This window comes from Orcinus orca, chromosome 7 (genome assembly GCF_937001465.1).
Source record: "Orcinus orca chromosome 7, mOrcOrc1.1, whole genome shotgun sequence".
Lineage (NCBI taxonomy): Eukaryota > Metazoa > Chordata > Mammalia > Artiodactyla > Delphinidae > Orcinus > Orcinus orca.
Window position 1 is genome coordinate 91,091,385 of NC_064565.1, and position 14,213 is coordinate 91,105,597.

A 14,213-nucleotide genomic window follows, 5' to 3' on the forward strand; every position below is an offset into this window, starting at 1 on the left:
CATGTGTCTATTTTCTTTGATGACTGTATATAGCAATCATAAAATAAGAAATGCCATACTGAGTCATACCCACTCTCAGTCAAGCTCATTATGTTGGTGGCAATGGATGGAGATGATTTGCAAGAGTATGGTTATTGTCCTTAGTTTAAGTTTTAAATTTGCACTGAAGGACTTCCCTGGTGGCGCAGTGGTTAAGAATCCGCCTGCCAATGCAGGGGACATGGGTTCGATCCCTGGTCCAGAAAGATCCCACATGCTGTGGAGCAAGTAAGCCCGTGTGCCACAACTACTGAACCTGCGCTCTAGAGCCTGTGAGCCACAACTACTGAGCCCGCGTGCCACAACCACTGAAGCCCGCACACCTAGAGCCTGTGCTCCACAACAAGAGAAGCCACCACAATGAGAAGCCCGCATACCACAATGAAGAGTAGCCCCCACTCGCCACAACTAGAGAAAGCCCACGTGCAGCAACGAAGACCCAATGCAGCCAAAAAAAGAAAAATTTGCACTGAAGTTTTAAACATATGTAGTTAAAGAGTCAAATAGGGCTTCCCTCGTGGTGCAGTGGTTGAGAGTCCGCTTGCCGATGCAGGGGACACGGGTTCGTGCCCCGGTTTGGGAAGATCCCACATGCCGCAGAGCGGCTGGGCCTGTGAGCCATGGCCGCTGAGCCTGCGTGTCTGGAGCCTGTGCTCCACAATGGGAGAGGCCACAACAGTGAGAGGCCCGCCTACCGCAAAAAAAAAAAAAAAAAAAAGAGTCAAATAATTCCAGGGACTTACCTGGCGATCCAGTGGTTAAGACTTAGACTTCCAATGCAGGGGTTACAGGTTCTATCCCTGGTTGGGGAGATAAGATCCTACATGCCTCATGACCAAAAAACCAAAACATAAAACAGAAGCAATATTGTAACAAATTCAATAAAGACTTAAAAAAAAATGGTCCACATTTAAAAAAAAATGTAAAGAAAAAGAGTCAAATAATTCCAAAATGTTTCTTATGAGAAAAAAAATAGCAGCTTCTACCTTGACTTTTTTATTTTCTCCATTTCTCAGAAGCAAATATGTTAAAATATCTTAGCTGATTCTTTTGATATTTACCTTCATGTACCTAAATAACACGCTTATATTACTATATAATTTTAGGGGAACTTATACAAAATCTATTGATTTCCTGCTATGGAAGATGCTATGGCAGATGAGAACATACCCTTCCCATATATCTGACATAATACAGTCATACCATAATTTTGTTTAGATTAATATTTGGAGTTATTGTTTTTATTGCTATAAAGTGCTACTGATAGCTGATATTATATGACAACTTTTCCTTTTCTGCCCAAATTTGCTTTCCTTGGACTTAATAATTATCTTACTTTTTGTATTTGCTTATTTTTCTGTGTATATATCACTAGTTCAAGGCCAAATTCCTCTAGCTGTCTAAATCTCTTTTTATTATATTCAGCTGTATTATGTCTTTTAACAATTTATCTTCTTGACAAAAACTCTCCCAGAGCTCTCTGACTTTCTTCAATGTGAACCAGTTGCCCCTCTCTATCTGGGGACCATTGTCATCAGGCATCTCTCTTTATTGTCATTCTGAGGATTCTCATATCCTTTCTCCTTTGTTGCATCCCCATTTCCTCTATTTCATGTTTTTCTCTTTCTTTTTTCTTTCTGTTTTCTGGCACTGTCAGTTTTTGAGATTTTTGACAGTTTTAATGTGTAAATTGAATCATGTCTTTGTCGTCTCCACTGCTGGCTTTAGATTCAGCTTTCCTTGTAATTTTCGAAGACTCAAGATACAACACATGCTACAACATGGATGAACCTTGAGGACATTATTCTAATGAAATAAACCAGTCACAAAAGAACAAATATCCTGTGATTCCACTTATATAAAATACGTAGAGTAGTCAAATTCATTGATATTTTATGGAAAGTAAAATGGTGGTTGCCATGAGCTGGGGAGAGGGCAGAATGGTAAATTATTGTTTAATAGATATAGAGTTTCAGTTTCATAAGAAGAAAAGAGTTCTGTGGATTGATGGCAGTGAAATTAGCATAACAACATGAATTAAAAAAATTTTTTTTGGTCATGCTGGCATGCAGGATCTTAGTTCCCTGACTATGTGGGATCAAACCTGTGCCCCCTGCAGTAGAAGTGCGGAGCGCTAACCACTGGACTGCCAGGGTATTCCCCAACAATGTGAATGTTTTTAATGCCACTGAAGTGTACACTTAAAAATGCTTAAGATAGAGCAAGATGGGGGATAGGAAGACTTCTATCATTCTCTCCCTCATGGACACACCAATTCAACAACACTACCTGGACCAATTCCCTTTGTGAGAGATCCAGAAATCAATTCAGAGGACTCTATTACCAAGGCAAGAGCAAAACCACCTGTACTGAAGCTGGTAGGAGAATTTGAGGCTCCATTTTGCCATAATCCCTCCCTTTGGTACAGTGCTACGTGACTGGGAGTAAACCCCCAGCTCCCAGCTTCTCCCTGGAGAAGGAAAGAAAGGATTAGACTGAACGTCCAACATTCTGACCATGTACTGGTTTCTTCCTTGCCTGAATCTGAGTGCTGGTACGGAAAGACCCTATGTTGGGGGCCATTAAAAACAAATGCAGCTCTTTGGATTAACATGCAAGCACTCACCATAGCCTTTCCTCCTGGCTCAGTACTGAGTTAGAGGATGAAAAAAATCTGAAATCTCAGCTTCTCCCTGGGGAGGGAAAGTGGTGGGCCATACATCAAAGATTCCAATTTTTTTGTAGTGCTGTCTGAGAGACTGATATCTGTCTCACCCACCTCAGAGCACTGGTGGGACTGGCATAATCTAGACTCCCGAAGGTCCTTGAGAACAAGGGCAAAGGCTTGGATTAGTACACAGTCACCCACCAGAGCTCCTCAAAGCAGAGTGAGCAGAAGAAAAGTCCCAAATACCAGCTTCTCCCTTGGCAGGTAAAGGATTAACAAAATAGCAATATCAAGTCCTAATCTATTGATAGTTACTTTAAATGTAAATGGATTAAATTCTCCAATCAAAAGACAGAGAGTGGCTGAATGGGTAAAAAGACAAGATCTAACTATATGCTGTGTACAAGAGACACACTTTAGATTTAAAGATACACATGGACTGAAAGTGAAGAGTAGACAAAGATATTCCATGCAAGTGGTAACCAAAAGAGAGCAGGAGTGGTCAGAATTACATCAGACAAGATATACTTTGTCAAAACTGTCACAAGAGGCTAAGAAGGACATTACATGATGCAAGGGTCAATTCATGAAGAAGATGCAACAATATAAATACGTATATATCCAACATTACAGCACCTAAATATATAAAGCAAACATTGACAGAACTGAAGGGAGAAATAGACAGCAATACAATAACAGTAGGAGATTTTAATACAACACTTTCAATAATAGATAGAACATCCAGACAGAAACCTGTAAGGAAACACTGGACTTGGACTATACTTTAGACCAAATGGCCCTAACAGACATATATAGAAATTTAACCCAACAGCCACAGGACATACATTCTCCTCAAGCACACACAGAACATTCTCCAGGACCAATCATATGTTGGGCCAAAAAGCAAAGATACCCCTTCTACATTCCAAGTTATAGGTGACAGTTTTGCTAATTGGTCTGCACATAATTCAGGCCACTTTTTCTCAGCTTCCAATAGCAAGTTCTTCAGTGTTCTTCAAGCCTTCACTAATTATCCCCTTGAAATCCTTCCATATTTTGCCTGCCATTGAATCCCAAAGCCAATGCCATATATTTTAGGTTTTTATTAGGGCAACATCCTACTTTTAGGTACCAAATTCTGGTTTGGTCACCTATTGATATGTAACAAACTACCTCAAAACTTAGTGGCTTAAAATGACAACTATTTTATTATCTCTCATTGCTCTGTGTGTTGATTGGGAACGCCTGGGCAGTTCTTCTACTGGCATTTTTTGTGGTCTTTCTCATGGCTGCAGTCAGATGGTAACTGGAATCCTTGGGCAGCTGGGGCTCCCTCTCTGTGTAGTCTCAGACTCTTTTCTTCATGTGACCTCTCTATATCATCTTTCTAGTAGGGTAGCTGGACTTTTTCTTTCTTTCTTTCTTTCTTTCTTTCTTTCTTTCTTTCTTTCTTTCTTTCTTTCTGCTGCTCTGGGTCTTTGTTGTGGTGTGTGGGCTTAGTTGTGGTATGCGGGATCTTAGTTCCCCAACCGGGGACTGAACCTGGGACCCTCACATTGGGAGCATGGAGTCTTAACCACTGGACTGCCAGGGAAATCCCTGAACTTCTTATATGGGGTTTCTTGACTTCCCAAACTGAATGTTCCAAGAGAGAGAAAAGAGAAGCAGTCAATCCTCCTAAAGGCTAGAATTGGTATTGTGTCACTTCTGGCACATTTTATTGGAAATCTGGAGTTAGTGTAGGAGGGGACTATAAAGAAGGCATGGGGCTTCCCTGGTGGCGCAGTGGTTGAGAGTCTGCCTGCTGATGCAGGGGACACGGGTTCGCACCCCTGTCCGGGAAGATCCCACATGCCGTGGAGTGGCTGGGCCCGTGAGCCATGGCCGCTGAGCCTGCGCATCTGGAGCCTGTGCTCCACAACGGGAGAGGCCACAGTGAGAGGCCCGCGTACCACAAAAAAAAAAAAAAAAAAAAAAAGGAAGAAGGCATGGATACCATAGGCATGCACTTTGGCAGGTGTCTTTGAACACTAGCTACCACATAGTGTTGTGGTGAGATATTTTCTATTTGAAAACAGCAAGAATGGGGTACTATTCCTTAATGAAAGACATGATTGTTTTGCTCTAGTTCAGCTAGGAACCTTCCTACATATATTTATGTGTGTGTGTGTGTGTAGATAGATATTTGAAAATTTGAAAATGCATGTAGTCACTGCTTTATGACAGATAATTTAGAGAACATTAACATTTTGTTAGGTGAAATGATATGGGGGAGAATGTGACATAATAAACACTTGACTGGAAGCCAAGGAATTCCTCATCTAAGCTAAGAATTACGACAATACAGTAGTGTGACCTTGGACAAGCTCAAACTTTTCTGGATCTTAGTCTCATCTGTAAGAACCCTTTCATGTTGGAAAGGGACTTTTCACTGATCTATACTGACATTAGACTAATGTTTTAGGACTATTTTAGGACTAATCATCTGTTGTACTCTTACATCTCTCAAGATTGAGCTGAAGTAGTACAGCCTCTGGGATGCCTTCACCCAAATTAAATCACAACCTTTGTAGAGTGATGTGAAGTTCTCAGAGTTATAGCAGCCAAATTATGCAAAAAAGTTTCAGATGTTGTATTCATAGAACAAGTGATTTGTTAAATCAAACAGCAATTCAAAGTATTTAGCAATGGGCTGAAAACATCAACTTTGTCATTTTTAGTTTCTGTTTTTCATCATGAATATGAAAAATAGGTGAATTTCTCTATGTAGATGCCTCTTTTTATAGTTGCTTAAATTCATGTAATCATATCTTTTTTAGTCAGGGTAGACTAACTGCTAAAACAAACAATCCCAACATTTCAGTGGCTTAACATAATACAAGTTTGGTTTTTGCTCATGCAGTAATTCAACATAGGTGTTCCTGGACAAATAGTTCCTAGGCAGCTCTCTTCTTTCAGTCCTTATGTTCTTGGGGGCTCCTTCATTCTATTGGCGGGTGAGGTGAGAGAGAGAGAGAGGATTGCGCATGAGAGATCTTTATGTTCTTTTTCTCTGCCTGCATTCCTTTGGCCAGAACTCAATCACATAGCTCCTCATAACTGCAGGGGAGGCTGGGAAATGTAGTTTTGCTATGTGCCCAGAAAAGAGAAAGATTAGATTGCTCTGTGTTAGTTGGTGAGCAGCTAGCACCCTCTGTGCCAGTGTCCATCTTTCGTCATATTTTACTCCCTAGGCCTCTGACATTTATTTATCTGTATGTGCTTTCTATTTGTTACCTTAATATTAGAGACATGTGAGTAGAGGGAATAGAGAGAGAAGTGTTCGGATGGGTTTCAAAGGATCTTCTACTGTATCAATGAACCTTTGTGTTTATGGTAGAGTGACTGGGGTTATGGCCTCAGGGTGGGTTGAGGAGAAGGAGACTTCTTGGTGAATAGTTTCTCTGATTCACTAAATGCTCCTTTAGAAAAAAAGTCTTAGTTTAAAACTGATAATTCATTACCAGCTAAAACGCTGCTTTATAGTAATTCCTTTAATTCCCAGTGCATTAAAATCCAAAGTGATTGGCAGATTGTAGTCTGAAGAACTGAAAAAAAATAAATTTCACTGTTTGCATGATTTTGCTTTTTTTTTTTTTTTTTGCGGTACACGGGCCTCTCACTATTTGTGGCCTCTCCCGTTGTGGAGCACAGGCTCCGGACGCGCAGGCTCAGCGGCCATGGCTCACGGGCCTAGCCGCTCCGCGGCATGTGGGATCTTCTCGGACTGGGGCACGAACCCGTGTCCCCTGCATCGGCAGGTGGACTCTCAACCACTGCGCCACCAGGGAAGCCCCGATTTTGCATCTTGATAGCTCCGTTGGGTCCTTTCTGTTTTCACCCTAAATAGCCAGAGGCCTTAGAAACACAGAACTGCTCATTTTCTAGCCCACTAGAGGTGGTGCCAGCCAGTACTTTGATGATTGGGCTTCCTGAGGCTCACACGGTCAGATCTGTGAAGCGCAAGCAAGGTATTTCAGTAACGGGGCAAAATTCACTTCCAAGGAGGGGAAATGTCAGCCATGTTGCTAGTTCATGTCAACATAGATCAGTGGAAAGATAGTCTCCCTGACCATGTGCAGAAGGCTGTGTCCTTTTTTTGGCTAGCTCTCCACATCTGTCACTAATATAAATGAATCTTAGTAGAACATGTTGAAGATGAAAAAGACAAAAAGGAGACATCATATTTTTTGTTGTCTTTATGTTAAACAGTGTCTTGTTTCTAGAAATGCTTTAAATTTGAAAACTGACTAAGCTGGAGTTGTTTGGGATGGAGAGGGTACAGAAAATGTCAAAATTTAACTGCCGTCCTCAAGTCTACCAGTGACTGCAGACTAGATTACAAAAACAGAGTTGAATGGGGTCTTTTTCAAGCTTACAATGAGTCTGTTTTAGTCTCACTGATATTTTTGCCAAAGATTTTTTTCCTTGCATTCTAATTAGATCCTTCTCTGATTTAGCCTTACTTATTCTTCTACTTTGAAAACTCTTATCAAATATCGCCTAATGGTTGCATTTAGAATGAAAAAATAAGGAACTTTATTGCTGTTATCAACATAAAACTAATGCCTACTACTAACTAGCTAGTTTGGGGACAAGTTACTGAAATTCTCCAGGACTTACTTTTTCTACCTCTGATACATGATGATTCTGAACTAAATATTCTCCGAGGTTCCTTTCAGTTGTAATGATCTGTGGCATTTCCGAATCTTCTGAGGTGAGAAGGAATATGGTGGCTTATATTTTTCAGAGGGCCCAATTAATAGTTCCCCAGTTCTCTAACCAGATTCTGTACAAACCGAAAGAAGGCTGGAGGCCAAAACGTCACTCTGTTCTGATGGAGGACTTCTGTCCTCTGTGGGTAGCTCAGTCCCAGTAGGAAAAAGGAAAGCTGATCTGCACATGCCCAGTTTATTCACCTCAGATTTACTCATCAGACAAATCACTTCTGTATCCCAGAGGTGGAGACAGGAAGGGACAGAGAGAAGCCAGGAGCAGAATGCAGTAGACTTCCACTGCCTTGGAAAGCAGCATCAGGAATGGAAGAATCATTTCCTGCTAATGATATGTTAGAGCAGAAGATACAAACTGGGAGATATATATCGGTAATTGTGGGTCTGATCATGGAGGCTCTTGAAATAAAAGGCAATAGGGAGTCACTGTAGGTGCTTGAGAAGGAGCAAGCTGAAAACAATTTAAAGAAAAGCACAACTCAGTAATAAATTAAAAAAAAAGTTTGGAGAGCAAAGAGGGACTGGATGTTAGAAAAGGAAAGAAGTAATTAAGGCTTAGGCATTTTGTTTTTGGAAGACATACTTCAAGAATGAAAAAGAAATACAGGAACAGGGTTATCCTGTGTTGATCCAGAGGATAGAGTTATGTAATCTAGAGTGGAAGTTACGCTAATATTGAAAACTTTGGTTCAGTGTAAGGAAGAGGTCAGGATTAGAGGTGTTGAAATGTGTATTAGGCTCTCAGTCAGGTTTTTCATAGGGAAAAAGTCACCACTGTGAGTCACGTCTGGTCTACTTTCATGTTTTCTTTGACTTTAGGCAGTGTTTTAAAACATTTGAATAAGCAGTTAATATTTAGTAATTTAAAAAAGTCACCAGAAGTCTGGATTTCAGGTTCTTCTTGAACTAGCACTACTGGACCTACCTGGAGACAACAGTTGGACAGAGCTCTGTAAGGTCTTCCCCATGTAGACAAGGCGTGTGCTTTACTGTTTGCCACAGTCCTCACCATTCCTTATTGTATGGCATCTATTTTTCTCATTACCTGCCTGGTCCCTATGTAGGCATTTGACTTTTCCACAATTGTTGTATTGGGAATTTCTACACTGAGAAGGAAAATGAATTCAATAGCTCTTGACTCACAGCTTCTCTGATTCCAAGTTCTTTGGACATTTATGTATAACTTAATCTCATTTTAAATAAGACCAGTTTCCTTCTGTGATGTGTTATTTTCATTATCATTTTTTCATCTCATTATTTCATTTTCATTGTTCTGGTAATATTTTTTTTTGCTTTAGAGAAACTGTGTGAGGTTTTCAACTGGCATTAAGCCTAAAAATGGTGAACAGGATCTGTAGATAGGCCTAAGCCCACGCAAGTAGGGACGTGGCCAAATTAGCTAGAGGCACTACTTCTCCCTCGCAGCGCTCCATCACTGAGAATGGGGGCTCCCCTGAATACTTGCTGTAGGTGCATCGTCCCAGCTTGCCCTCCCAAGTCACTATTTAACAGGGTCTCACAGCACCCTACATGGTTCCTGGTTGGCCTATTGGACTGCTAAGCATGGCTTAATTTTTGAGAAGTGATTCCAAAGCCATGACAGAGTGGTTATATAGTCCATAGTCAGCACAAAGAAACCTGATCCACGAGGAAGTAGATAAGGCAGGGAATGATTCTAGAGAAGCTAGGAAGAGGATGCAAAGGATGTCAGGGGATAGATACAAGGGGAGGCCAGATGGTCAAGGGGGCATCAGTAGGGCAGAGGAGGGACTGGCAGGAGAGGGACAGAGCAAAGTGTGGGTGCATTACAGAGTGGGTGCAGGAGAAACTTTGTCAAGTAGGGATTCTGATTACTGTTGTCACCTTTACGGATAATTTGGTACTGGGCTGGAGGTGGGTTAATTTTGTGTTTGCCTCATCTCGTTGACTGACCATGGCTTGTATCTCATTTCTTTATAAGTATTGACAGAGAGCTGATAAATTGATGAACACTTGATATTATGACAAAAGGAAAAGAAACCCTAGATACTAAGGGATATGTATATTAATAATGATAAAACCACTACAATGCAACATATATATGCAGCACTTTACTTCATAGGGTGGCTTTTCACTCACAGATGTTGCCCCATCTCTGGGATATGTCCCAGAAAATGAAATAGAGTATATACCCTTGGGTGTCACCAAACTAAAGCCCATGATCTGTCCCAAGGCTCATGCGACAATAAAGCCTCTTTTTCTTCCGTGACATAAATATCAAATATCAGAGCCATATGTCAACCTGTTACTTCCCTTTAATAATTTTTTTTAATAAACATTATGTTGATGTTAGAGAAGAACTGGATTGTCAAACCTGCATCTTTATTTATTTATTTGTTTATTTTTTGGCCACACCATGCGGCATGTGGGACATTAATTCCCCGGAGGGAATCAAACCCGTGCCCCCTGCACTGGAAGTGTGGAATCTTAACTACTGGACCACCAGGGAAGTCCCCCTGCTTTAATAATTTATATCAACCACAAACATTTAACTAAATGTAAATTCCAACATATGATAATTGACAAGTTTGCAGTATGTTAGAGTTTACCTAGCGATTGCATGTATACGCCTTTTAAAATTCCTCGTAACACCGTGATGAGACATGACTTCCAATCATAAATTGCATGCTCCTGCCACTGTACTGTACTGCCTTTCTGCTGCTCTTAGCAGTTCCTGGGTTTTGCTAAAATGCATTTTCTGTAAGCCCTTCAATATAGCAAATCACCACAAAATGGATTGTGTACTTCCCAAAGAATAATGTCATAATTGAGGGTTGCCTTCTTCACTTAAAACATGAAATACCGTATTAAATAAATCAAAGATTAACTACAGTATTTCCTCTTTAAAAGATAATAAAATTAAGTCCTATAAAATGGAAAGGAATGTCTATATGTGTTGATTACACAAGGGCTCAAATATAGCATAGTTTATATAAAGTTTGGAAAAATTCTAGCTCTCCTTTATCATAAATACCACCCACCTAAAGTGAATATTCTGGTTAAAATAACCATCAATTAAGTGTGCAGGACAGACCTATGTATTTTAATGAAACAGAGTACAAAAATATTCAATGACAGAGTTTTAGGTTCTACATTACAACTAACCTTTCAGAAACCAACACTTGTGTAGTTTTAGTTTAGCATCAAAGATGAAAATCCATAATTATCTGAATAGATTATTAAAAATACTCATATGTTTGTGTGAGGCTGAATTTTTTCATATCCTTTAACCATAAAAACAAATTAAATGCATAAACAGACATGAAAATCCAACAATCTTCTCAAAAGACCGACAAGAATGCAACTTGCAAAAATGTAAAATGAAAAGAGATCCACTCTTCTCACTACACTATTTTATTTTGGAAATAGTTATTTTTATAAAAATATACTATTTCTTTTGACATGTAATGGGTTATTAATATTATTCTAAATGAATAAATAAATATTTTTTAAAACTTAAAAAATGTAACCATCAGTTAAACATTTACTTAGTAATTATTTTCCTGTCATTTTAGACTTAGGAGAACTTTTGTGGTATTATTTTTATGATCTTCATCTTTCAAAAGTTGGGCAGAACAGATGGTTGTTGCATTCTGTTGCAGGTTGGGGTCTCTGGGAAGCAGACTCGAAGATGGAGTTTGGCATACAGGATGTTTTTTATGGAAAGGCATTGGGATCAATGCCCTGTGGAAGGGTGGAGGAGGGAGGCAAAGGGAGAAGGAGAGCTGACCTACTAGCTGCGTTGGCACACCCCACAGGGGGCTGTGGAGTGAAAATGGCTCATCAGAGTTTTACTGCATTAGGGTAAATTATGGCTGCCAGATAAAATACAGGACACACAGTTAGATTTGAATTTCAGATTCAAATTCGAATGGGACATACTTCTACTAAAAGATTATTCATTGTTTATCTGAAATTCAAATTTAGCTGGCTGTATTGTATTTTCATCTGCTACAGCTGGCGGTGCGAGCCAAAATGGGCAGGCTTTTATCTCCCTGCCTGTTATTGCATGTGGATCACTTAGGGGATGGTGTGACCCTAAGCACCCCTGGGAATGGCATTACTCTCTGCTACTGAAGCAATCCCTAAAAGGGCTGACATCTAAGGGCTGTGTGCTGACACCACTCCCAGCAGCTGGGGCAACAAGTCCTTTCTTCTTTTTTTTTTTTTTTGCGGTACGCGGGCCTCACACTGTCGTGGCCTCTCCAGCTGCGGAGCACAGGCTCCTCCGGACGCGCAGGCCCACCGGCCATGGCTCACGGGCCCAGCCGCTCCACGGCATGTGGGATTTTCCCGGCTCGGGGCACGAACCCGTGTCCCCTGCATCGGCAGGCAGACTCTAAACCACTGCGCCACCAGGGAAGCCCAAGAAGTCCTTTCTTAAGTGGCATCTGGGCAGCCCAGCTCCATGTCAGTTGCACTACAGGCCGACCTCCGAGACGTTGTGATTAGGTTTTAGATCACCGCAATAGAGCGAATGTTACAGTAAAGCGAGTCGCACGAAGTTTTTGGTTTCGAGTGCATGCTACATCTATTTAAATTACAAAATGTTAAACAAAATTACAAAATGTTAAAAAGCACTAAAGCCCTCCCAGAACATTTAATTTTAACAGATATTACGGCGTACCTTTCAAAATAAAATGTAAAAATACAGGCATACCTCGGAGATATCGTGGTTTCGGTTCCAGACCACCACAACAAAGCGAGGATTGCAATAAAGCCAGTCACATGAAATATTTGGCTTCCCGGTGCATATAAAAGTTATGTTTACACTACACTTCAGTCTATTAAGTGTACAAAAGCACTATGTCAAAAAAAAAACACCCAACAAAATACACAACTTAATTAAAAAATACTTTATTGCTAAAAAAATGCTAACCATCATACGAACCTTCAGTGAGTGGAAATCTTTTTGCTGGTGGAGACTTTTGCCTCGTGCTGATGGCTGCTGACTGTTCAGGGTGGTGGATGCTGAAGGCTGGGCTGGCTGTGGCAGTTTCTTAAAATAAGGCAATAATGAAGTGTGCCACATCGATGATCTCTTCTTTTCACGAACAATTTCTCTGTAGCGTGCAGTGCTGTTTGATGGTATTTTACCCACAGTGGAAATTCTTTCAAAATTGCAGTCAATCCTCTCAAATCCTGCTACTGCTTTATCAACTAAGTTTATGTAATATTCTAAATCCTTTGTTGTCATTTCAACAATCTTCACAGCACCTTCACCAGGAGTAGATTCCATCTCAAGAAACCACTTTCTTTGCTCATCCATAAGAAACAACTTTTCATCCATTAAAGTTTTATCAGGAGATTGCAGCAATTCAGTCACATCTTTAGACTCCACTTCTAATTCTAGTTCTCTTGCTGTTTCCACCACATCTGCAATTACTTCTTCCAGTGAAGTCTTGAACCCCTCAAAGTCATCCTTACAGGTTATAATCAACTTCTTCCAAACCCCTGTTAATGTTAATATTTTGACCTCTTCCCAAGAATCGCCAATATTCTTAATAACATCTAGAACGGTGAATCTCTTCCAGAAGGATTTCAACTGACTTTGCCTAGATCCTAGATCCATGCCTAGATCCATCAGAGGAATCATTGTCTCTAGCAGCTATGTAGCCTTGTATTTCTCAAATAATAAGACTTGAAGGTCTAAATTACTCCCTGATCCGTGGGTTGCAGAATGGATATTGTGTTAGCAGGTATGAAAACAACATTAATCTGTAACGTTGTACATCCCCATAAGAGCTCTTGGTGACTAGGTACATTGCCAATGAGCTGTAAGGAATCTTTTTTATCTGAGCAGTAGGTCTCAACGGTGGGCCTAAAATATTCAGTAAACCGTGTTGTAAACAGATGTGCTGTCATCCTTTGTTCTCCCATTTAGAGAGCACAAGCAGAGTAGATTTAGGATAGTTCTTAAGGGACCTAAGATCTTTAGAATGGTAAATGGGCATTGGCTTCAGTTAAAGTCGCCAGCTGCATTAACCTCTAACAAGAGAGACAGCCTGTCTTTTGAAGCCAAGCATTGACTTCTCCTCTCTAGCTATGAAAGTGCTAGATGGCATATTCTTCCAATATAAACTGTTTCATCTACATTGAAAATCTGTGGTTTAGTGTAGCCACCTTCATTAATTATCTTAGTTAGATCTTCTGGATAACTTGCTGCAGCTTCTACATCAGCACTTTAAAAAATATATATATATATATATATATATATTTATTTATTTAGGGCTGTGTTGGGTCTTTGTTGCTGCACGTGGGCTTTCTTTGTGGCTAGTGGGGGCTACTCTTTGTTGAGGTGTATGGGCTTCTCATTGTGGTGACTTCTCTTGTTGTGGAGCACAGGCTCTAGGTGTGTGGGCTTCAGTAGTTGTGGCACATGGGCTCAGTAGTTGTGGCTCACAGGCTCTAGAACACAGGCTTGGTGGTTGTGGCATATGGGCTTAGTTGCTCCAAGGCATGCGGGATCTTCCCAGACCAGGACTTGAACCCGTGTCCCTTGCATTGGCAGGGGGCTTCTTAACCACTGCGCCACCAGGGAAGTCCCTACATCAGCACTTGCTGCTTCACCTTGCACTTTTATGTTAGGGAGATGTCTTCTTCCCATCTTATGAACCAACCTCTGCTTGCTTCAAACTCTTCTTCTGCAGCTTCCTTACATCTCTCAGCTTTCACAGAATTGAAGCGAGTAAGAG